Source organism: Cervus canadensis, chromosome 20 (genome assembly GCF_019320065.1).
Source record: "Cervus canadensis isolate Bull #8, Minnesota chromosome 20, ASM1932006v1, whole genome shotgun sequence".
Lineage (NCBI taxonomy): Eukaryota > Metazoa > Chordata > Mammalia > Artiodactyla > Cervidae > Cervus > Cervus canadensis.
In genome coordinates, this window is record NC_057405.1 from 4,479,758 (window position 1) to 4,490,037 (window position 10,280).

At 40.8% G+C, this 10,280-nt stretch overlaps 1 long non-coding RNA gene across 1 annotated transcript; it reads right to left on the bottom strand.

The window, feature by feature from the left end:
* Positions 1-9,611: 9,611 nt before the first annotated feature.
* LOC122422584 lies at positions 9,612-9,971 on the bottom strand. Its single transcript, XR_006263889.1, has 3 exons — positions 9,946-9,971; positions 9,813-9,910; positions 9,612-9,659 (listed from the first exon to the last, which is right to left on the bottom strand). It is a non-coding gene; the product is annotated as an uncharacterized LOC122422584 (long non-coding RNA).
* Between the last annotated feature and the right edge of the window lie 309 nt (positions 9,972-10,280).

A 10,280-nucleotide genomic window follows, 5' to 3' on the forward strand; every position in this document is an offset into this window, starting at 1 on the left:
TGGCTATTGTACACATTGCTGCAATGAACATTAAGATACATGTGTCCTTGTGAATTATGGTTTTCTCTGGGTATATGCCCAGTAGGGGATTGTTGAGTTATATGGTAGTTCTATTTTATTTTTTTAAGGAACCTCCATACTGTTCTCTTTAATGGCTGTATCAATTTATATTCCCAGCAACAAATGCAAAAGGGTTCCCTTTTCTCCACACACTTTCCAGCATTTACTGTTAATTAGACTTTACAACTGCAGACTCCAAGAGAGAGAAAGAAACTTGTTTCCTAAAGGCCAATGTTTGCATTCTCTCTGTGCTTCGTAGGATCAAGAAAAGTTTGAGTTAGCAGAAAAGGAGGTTCACTGCTGATGAGCTGTTGTTCTCATTTTGCCTTTTATAAGAAAATAGAAAGTAAAAACAAAACAAAATGTGTATCTAGTATTGGAAGCATGATTTTAATATTTCAAGGAAATGCAATATTCTAGACCAAGCTTTATCTCAATAAAAATTGCTGACATTAAAAGCCATAAAATCATTGGAATTATTTGAATACAGATATATAATTCTTAATTTCATAATAAAGTATGGGGACTCCCCTCCCTCCAGCTATACCTTGGCTTTATTTTGTTTCTTATTAAACTGATTATACAACTAGATACACTTAAAAACATCTCCTAACTATTAGTGATTATAATTTGGTACAGTTATTCATGACAAGGCTTGACATCAAATTAAAATTTGCCTGTAAAATGATATGCATATGTCTCCCAAATTCCTCATTTCTTGTTTCTAGGAGTGTTATGGAAGAATACATCCGTGGTGAAGGTGTTCACAAACCTAAGAGCAACATTATCATCTCTGACTTTGATATAGAGCTTTTCAGTTAATCATCACAATGTACCTCACAAATGTAGCTTCATCTGTTTGCCCAATACTAGCCACTTCCAACTTTCTTGCTTACAAATGGAGAAAGGGAACCAAGGAGGTGAGGCATGAATTTATAAAAATGTCCCTGATACTTTTATTTGCAAAGACTGTCAAGGAAAGAGGCTTCTTTTCTGACCCTTGGGTTGCTAGTCTAGCCCCCTTACCAGGCATTTCCCCCCATGGGAGAGAATGAGCTCTCTCATGCTGTTTACAGTACAATATGTAAGGCAAAATGGCAAAGCACAGTTATGTCAATACCATTTATGAAGAACAAATTAAAAAAAGATCTCTTTCATAAAATCAATAGCCAGAGAGAGAAAATCAAGATGAATGGATGAGGGAGAGGAGGTAACCAGGGTAACAAATGGGGGAATCTTCTCACTTGCCTGCCCGAGTGAGCAGAGGTAAACAATTATTCGCTGAATGTGTGTTTTCACTGAGTAAGTTGGGTCAACACAGTGTGATAAGGGGAAGAGAGGATAAATTGTTGAGGCATAAAATACAAATGTTTATCTGAGCATTTATCACCCCTTGATCTAGTGTGGGATTCATAGATGGAGCGCAGCGCTCGGCAGGCTGGGCGCTTGGTTTATCCGAAGCCTCGGAATCATTCAGCAAACCATAAAATGCGCTTTCTCACTTTTCTGCTTGGATGGTTTCACAGCTGCTCTCTGGGGACCAATTTCTCTGATGGCGAGATCTAATTCAATTGTGTGCTTACTCAGTTCAGAGGGAAGACCATGGAAGGTTCTGTGCCACAGACGTCGCGTTTGGGGTCTGGAGGGATGGGGATTCTGTTCTGAGGAGTGAGGGAAGTACTGGTGTTGCTTCTAACTCAGTACGTTGGCCCTGCTTCTCCTCCAATCTTTCTTGCCCATCAAATTCAGGCAAAAACCCACCAAGCAAGGATCACAGACATCTTGCCTGATTTTGAAATGGGAGTAACAGCTTCTGTTTTTCCTGAATTCTGCTTTTAATCCCTGTTTATTTAGCACTTCAGGGAATGGATTATGTCAGTTCGCCCAAGTATTTTTCTTTTCCAGCTTGCTCTAGCCAGTTACCACACCACTGGTTGGATAGCTTATAGCCATTCTGAATTTGTCATTTAAGCCCCCAAGTAACACATTAATCGCATGCTGTCATTTAGAAGGACCTACATTGTAAACTGTCAGGCGCCAAGGTTAAGCTAGTGCGGCTGGTCTTGTATTATTCATGTTTAGTATTGTGCTCATGATGTCTTGACAAGTGATAAATACCTTCTGGTGTTAATGAATTTATAGGAAGAGCCACATTTGCCTACAAAGAAGGCAAGCAGGTTTTGTGCTTTGAGGTGCCTGTACCTGGTGATAGAGGTGATTCTCACTCAAATATCCTCTTCCGTTTCCCCAGGAAATGATTTCATTCGTGCTGGAGGAAAGGGACTGAGACCCGCTCCGACATGGCCTGGAGTAAGGGTAGTAGTGGGCATGGCGGGGAGATGCTCCTGCTGTCTAAGAATTTGCTCTTTCAAGTCAGGAGGGTTACCCTGTAGCCAGGTTCAGGCTGGGGTGGTCGACCAGTGGGCCGTTTCCCTGCCTGTCTTCCCTCTTCCGTGCAAAACCTTCGCGAGCTAGGACTGAGCACGCGTGCTGTTGCTCCCTAGCACCCATCCTACAGTCTGCCAGAATTACAGGTGATCGATGAATAATTGGTGAATGGATTGGAAAAGTTAGAGAGAAGAGGGGGAGGTAAGGTAAGAGCTGCCTGAGCCAGAGGTGGAAAAGAAATTAGGCCTCAGGCCTGATGGCTGGTCAATTGAGGTGCCCACCGGATCAGCACTTTTCAAATGACAGGAAGGTGTATAGACTTCTGGTGATGCAATGAAGCAGAAGGAAATGAAAATTGATCCCAATTTCTGTGGGAGAAGCTCATAAAAAGACATTTCAGAAACTGAGAGAGCCAACAGATGTAGTTTCAAAAATGCACACCAGCGTCCTTCATAAACCAACATCAATAGGCATGATGGTCATTTGCTAGAAAGGGAAATGGAGCCAAAAAAACCCCAAAGGACTCAAACCCCTATAGTAGTGGAAGGTAGGAGAACAGGGCAGGAAGCAGTCTGTTTTCTGTGCGCTGTTCTCTCTTCCTGTTTAAAAATGAGAAAATCCAAACAGCAAATGAAGCTGTGTTTAATTCTAGGGAAGAGACTTAAATGATCTAGTCCACGTCAGGTACAATCTCCTTAGGGTGAAGAGGGAGATCCAGGGTTTCATGGGGAGAAGGGATACAGAACAGATGTGAAAAAACGTCTTTGGAAAAACTGTCAAATTCAAATTCAGTCTAGGAAGCTTCAGGCTGTGGCTGAAGTCTTCCAGGAAGAAAATCATTCTGGTCTCACTTTGAGCTGAATCCTCAAGCAGGTAGCCCATGATGGAGAGGGTTTGTAACAAGGTGTGGTTTTAATTCAAGCAGAATCAGGCTGTGACTATGAAAAGCCAGGCCCAAGTTGTCCTCCCAAGATAGCTGTCTTTCTTGCTCCTAGTTCAGGACATTTTGTTTACTCTCTGCCTGCAGTCTGCAAATGATTTCTAAAGAGCCCAGAGAGCCGCACAATTTTGTTTTGCAAAGAATGACATTACTGCAAGACTGGGGGGTTGGTTCATGTATCGTAAGGATTTCACTCATGTTGGGCAAGACCTGTGGAGTGGTTAGACTTTTGCAGTGGGTTTCAAGCACCTGCATTGTCTGAAGCTGCTGGCATAATAAACCTTTGCTAGTGATGGAGAATTTTGAAAGTCAACTTTCACACTGGTTTTAAAATATCAAAGGGAATATGAAAACTATAAAGGTAATAATGGAATTTTAACTCAATGCTAAGAAAAATGTTTTAGCAAGACTGCCATAAACCTCTTGGAGGTGGTAACAGTAGGGGGTGGGACGTTGAAAGGCTATATTTTGATTTTCAGAAAAGATCAGTGAAGAGAAATTTTTTTTCTTTCCTTTCTTTCTTTTTTTAAAGCTAGGATATATTTTTTCAACTTAATTCTAGCAATGGACACGTGTTGGAAATATTTTATTTCATCACACCCTGGACTCCCCTCTTTTTACCATTTTTGCCTTTTTCCTGATAGTCTCTGAGCATCTTAAAAAAATAGTCTTTTCTTTCTCTCTGTCCGCATTTCTTAGAATAGGGCCTGGCACAAAGTAGGTCTTCAATAAATGTGTTGAGTGGACAAATACTTCACAGGTTGTGGAATGACCAAAAAATAATAAATAAGATGAGTTGTTTAATTCATGCTCTTGTGTTTGGTTAAAAGTTTTAGGTTGTATTTTTCTTTTTAGGTTGTATTTTGATCAGTATCTAGCATTGTTCTATACACAGCAGGTCAGTGTGAGATGTACAGACTCTGGATTTTCTGAGACTACAGCCTACAGATTTTCTGAGTTTAACTCTCAGTTCTGCTACTTTCTGACTGTGTAAACTTTTGGACGAATCACTTCACCTCTCTGTGTCTCGGTCTTCTCATTCGTAAACCGAGGATAGTAGTGGAAGATGCCTCATAGCGTGTTAGGAGAACCACATGGTTTAATACATGTAAAGCACTTTGAATGATACCTGGTGCATGGTAAGAGCTCTGTCAGTGTTAGTCATTATCTTATTTCTCAAGCCCTGGAAAGATTATCAGAAAGCAATCCTACTCAAAAGGGTCTGTCTTATTACCAAGAACTCAAATGAGTTTTCTAGTCTCTTTATATTGTCTTAATAAGTAATCAAAGTGACATGTGGTTTCCTCTCTGTCCACCGCTGGGATTTATTTTTAGTGGTTGAGAAAGCTGAGATCTTAAACGATCACAATGCTCGTGGCCTTGGCCAAGACTGGCTTTCTAACTAAATGCAACATGAGGATCTTTTGGTCAGAGATTGAGCTATAAAAACCACTCTTCCAAGAATAAAGCCTGATATGGGGTGAGGGCATCACACTCTCATCGTAAATCTTCAACACAACAATAGTCCATCCCCTCAAACTGTTTTAGTCCTCAAAGTTTGATTCTTGGTAGGGAAGGCGTCATGTGTACAGGGAAATGGAAAACCTGATGAACTGAATAGTGACCACCTGATCCAGTTGAACAAACAGGCAGCATCCCGGATTCTGCCGATCTCAGGGATGCGAAGTTATGCAAAAGCATTGCTTTGGCCACTGCAGGATGCTTGATGCAATTTCATGGCGTGTTTAAATCTCTGCAGTCTACAGTGAGACCCTGCTCTGTTTCACCCGCACAGTGGCGCTTACTTTCATTGTCCTTTTCCTGCTTTCCCTTCCTGTTTGATTCACTTCTAATTTCTGTGTGTGTGAGTGTGTGTGTGTGACACTTCTCAAAGCCTTCACCATGTGTGATTATAGTAAGTAGCACCAGTAACCAAGCTGAACACCAATAAACCTGGAATGACTCATTATACGGCAGGAAGAAGGAAATGGAAAACGCTAGTTGTTAAATCGGAGTTTATGTATCTATTAAAAAGGGTTCTGTTTTTCAAGCTACCTTTTGTGGCATATTAGATGTGCTTTCTTGTGTTGAAAATCTTGGCATCTCTTTCACATTAAATATTTCAAGATCATTTAGTTATTTATCCTTCAGATACAATGAGTAGAGCTATCCCAAAAGGAGGGAAATGGAAAATTGCTGAAATTACAACTGTTTTTACTTTTCTCTAATGGAAATAGCTTTAAAATCCATGGGGGGAAAATCCAATTTGAAGGAAAGCAGTATTAGAAAGCATGCAATTATGTATAGTGAATATTTCCTCAATGATGGAAAAATTCGAAATACATGAAGAGGAGCCTCCGTGACCATTTTCTCAATAAGGTGAATTGATATTGCTCTGCTATTGGGGACTCCTGTCGCCACGGAGGCAGAGTGGAAATGGATTTATTTTTGTGTTCAGGATTGGGGTAAGGGCACAATATCATTGATGGAGGTGAGACCATGTGTAAGAAACCACGAGGAATTTAAAATATGCAATTTGATTCTCCATTCAGATTCAGCTCCTGAGAATAATTAAATGATGATAATAACAACTATTAATAACATTTAACTTAATAATTGTTGAACATGTTAAGAGAGAGAATTTTCTTATCAAGTTCTGACTTGTGACATGAATCAAGCCTCTTAACCAAGTTTACTCCTGTGGTAAAACAGGGAAAACACTTGACTCTTTCTCTCCCTTGAAGACGGAATCCCTTAAAGACTTTATATTGAATGTAAGATATATTTGTGTGTGTGTGTGCAAAGTCACTTCAGTCATGTCCGACTCCTTGCCATGCTATGGATTATAGCCCTCCACACTCCTCTGTCCTTGACAGTTCTCCAGGCAGGAATACTGGAGTGAGTTGCCATGCCCTGGACCAGGGGGGCTTCCCGGTCCAGGGATAGAACCTGCAGTTCTTATGTCTCCTGCCTTGGTAAGCGGGTTCTTTACCACTAGCACCACCTGGGAAGCCTAGAAGTGTTAGTTGCTCAGTTGTGTCTGCCTCTTTGCGACCTCATGGACTATAGCCTGCTACACTCCTCTGTCCATGGAATTCTCCAGGCAAGAATACTGGAGTGGGTAACCATTCCCTTCTTAGTTTGTGTAACTAATTTTGTAAATTCCTGATGGATACTCATGGCTTCCATGGTGGCTTGGTGATAAAGAATTCATCTGCACCACAGGACCGCAGGAGATGTGGACTCGATCCCTGGGTCAGGAAGATCCCCTGGAGGAGGGCACGGTAACTCACTCCACTATTCTTCCCTGGAGAATCCCGCAGACAGAGGAGCCTAGCAGGCTATGGTCCACAGGGTCGCAAAGAGCTGAACACAACTGAAGCAAATTAGCATCAAGCACACACAGTGGGTGCCCGTATCATGTCCTTCCCCACTTCCCGTGTCTTGATGTGACTTTTCATGTAGCAGTTGCATTCAGGCAGGTGAGAAACTATTCAACAAGGAGAATAAGAAAATGACTCCTGTTTCTTTATTTAGCACATGGAAGAATGGACAGATTATTGTGAAGCATACTTAAACTCACTCAGGATGAGTTTGTCAAACTCTGGAATTCTGGGACAGAGTTCCTAGAGCCTCAGTGTATGGGCACCCAAGGGTGAAGCATTCATTTAGTCATATCTAGGCCCTCCCTCTCTAAACATAAATTTTTATATGGCTTGTGGGAATGAGGCACTTAAAGGCATTTTATGAGGGAAAATAAATCAGGCCCAAATCCTCAAAACATTAGAAAGGAAATTGAGGTGTTATGAAATGCATTTTTTCCCCCTCTCCATTTCTTGTGTCTACTGTTAAGGTTTTATGGAATTATTTTCCCAGGACTTGGCTATAGGGTTTATGAGTTACCCTTCTCAATCCTTATATTACAAAGCCTAATATTCATGAGTTTTGGATATTATGCCTTTTTGCACATGTTTTACCTACAACTAGATCCTGTGCTGCCGTAGCTTAGGATCTATAATAGCAGGAACTGTGTGTTTTGCAAAATATATGCAAAACATGTATATGATTCTTTTTAATACTCCTTTTTAGATGTTACACTGAAATGCTAAAACATAGATAAGACTCTAAAAATAATAATGATAAATAATAGCAAAGGCTTTACATAATAATATAGTGAGTAACTGGTGATAGAAACAATGTCTGATGCTGTAAAGAGCAATATTGCATAGGAACCTGAACTGTTACTTCCATGAATCAAGGCAAATTGGAAGTGGTCAAACAGGAGATGGGAAGAGTGAATGTCAACATTTTAGAAATCAGCAAACTAAAATGGACTGGAATGGGGGAATTTAACTCAGATGACCATTATATCTACTACTGTGGGCAAGAATACCTTAGAAGAAATGGAGTAGCCATCATAGTCAGCAAAAGAGTCCCAAATGCAGTACTTGGATGCAATCTCAAAAATGACAGAATGATCTCTATGTTTGTTTCCAAGGCAAACCATTCAATATCACCGTAATCCAAGTCTGTGCCCCGACCAGTAATGCTGAAGAAGCTGAAGTTGAATGGTTCTATGAAGACCTACAAGACCTTTTAGAAGTAACACCCCCAAAAAGATGTCCTTTTCATTATAGGAGACTGGAATGCAAAAGTAGGAAGTCAAGAAACATCTGGAGTAACAGGCAAATTTGGCCTTGGAGTACAGAATGAAGCAGGGCAAAGGCTAATAGAGCTTTGCCAAGAGAACGCACTGGTCATAGCAAACACTCTCTTCCAACAACACAAGAGAAGACTCTACACATGGATATCATCAGATGGCCAATGCTGAAATCAGATTGATTATATTCTTTGCAGCCAAAGATGGAGAAGCTCTACATGGTCAACAAAAAACAAGACCGGGAGCTGACTGTGGCTCAGATCATGAACTCATTATTGCCAAATTCAGACTTAAATTGAAGGAAGTAGGGAAAACCACTAGACCATTCAGGTATGACCTAAATCAAGTCCCTTATGATTATATAGGGGAAGTGAGAAATAGATTTAAAGGACTAGATCTGATAGACAGAGAGACTGATGAACTATGGATGGAGGTTCATGACACTGTACAGGAGACAGGGATCAAGACCATCCCCAAGAAAAAGAAATGCAAAACAGCAAAATGGCTGTCTGAGGAGGCCTTACAAATAGCTGTGAAAAGATGGGAAGCGAAAAACAAAGGAGAAAAGGAAAGATATTCCCATTTGAATGCAGAGTTCCAAAGAACAGCCAGTTGAGATAAGAAAGCATTCCTCAGCGATCAGTGCAAAGAAATAGAAGAAAACAATAGAATGGGAAAGACTAGAGATCTCTTCAAGAAAATTAGAGATACCAAGGGAAGATTTCATGCAAAGATGGGCTCAATAAATGACAGAAATGGTATAGACCTAACAGAAGCAGAAGATAATAAGAAGAGGTGGCAAGAATACACAGAAGAACTGTACAAAGCAGATCTTCACTACCCAGATAATCACAATGGTGTGATCACTCACCTAGAGCCAGACATCCTGGAATGTGAAGTCAAGTGGGCCTTAGGAAGCATCACTATGAACAAAGCTAGTGGAGGTGACGGAATTCCAGTTGAGCTATTTCAAATCCTAAAAGATGATGCTGTGAAAGTGCTGCACTCAATATGCCAGCACATTTGGAAAATTCAGCAGTGGCTGCAGGACTGGAAAAGGTCAGTTTTCATTCCAATCCCAAAGAAAGGCAATGACAAAGAATGCTCAAACTACCGCACAATTGCACTCATCTCACACGCCAGTAAAGTAATGCTCAAAATTCTCCAAGCCAGGCTTCAGCAATACATGACCCGTGAACTTCCAAATGTTCAAGCTGGTTTTAGAAAAGGCAGAGGAACCAGAGATCAAATTGTCAACATCCGCTGGATCATTGAAAAAGCAAGAGAGTTCCAGAAAAACATCTTATTTCTGCTTTATTGACTATGCCAAAGCCTTTGACTGTGTGGATCACAATAAACTGTGGAAAATTCTAAAGAGATGGGAATACCAGCCCTCCTCACCTGCCTCCTGAGAAATCTGTATACAGGTCAGGAAGCAACAGTTACAACTGGACATGGAACAACAGACTGGTTCCAAATAGGAAAAGGAGTATGTCAAGGCTATATATTGTCACCTGCTTATTTAACTTAGATGCAGAGTACATAATGAGAAACGCTGGGCTGGATGAAGCACAAGCTGGAACCAAGATTGCCAGGAAAAATATCAATAACCTAAGAGGATGAGATGGTTGGATGGCATCACTGACTTAATGGACATGAGTTTGGGTGGACTCTGGGAGTTGGTGGCCGACAGGGAGGCCTGGCATGCTGTGGTTCATGGAGTCATAGAGTCGGACACGACTGAGTGACTGAACTGAACTGAACCGAAGATATGCAGGTGAAACCACTCGTATGGTAGAAAGTGAAGAACTAAAGAGCCTCTTGATGAAAGTGAAAAAGGAGGGTGAAAAGTTGGCTTAAAACTCAACATTCAAAAAAAAAACAAAACAAAAAAAACCTCAACATTCAGAAAACAAAGATCATGGCATCCGCTCCCATCACTTCATGGCAAATAGATACGGAAACAATGGCTGACTTTATTTTTTTGGGCTCCAAAATCACTGCAAATGGTGATTGCAGCCATGAAATTAAAAAACGCTCACTCCTTGGAAGGAAAGTTTTGACCAACCTAGACAGCATATTTAAAAGCAGACATTACTTTGTCAACAAAGGTCCATCTGGTCAAGGCTATGGTTTTTCCAGTGGTCATGTATGGATGTGAGAGTTGGACTGTGAAGAAAGCTGAGCGCCAAAGAATTGATGCTTTTGAACTGTGGTGTTGGAGAAGACTCT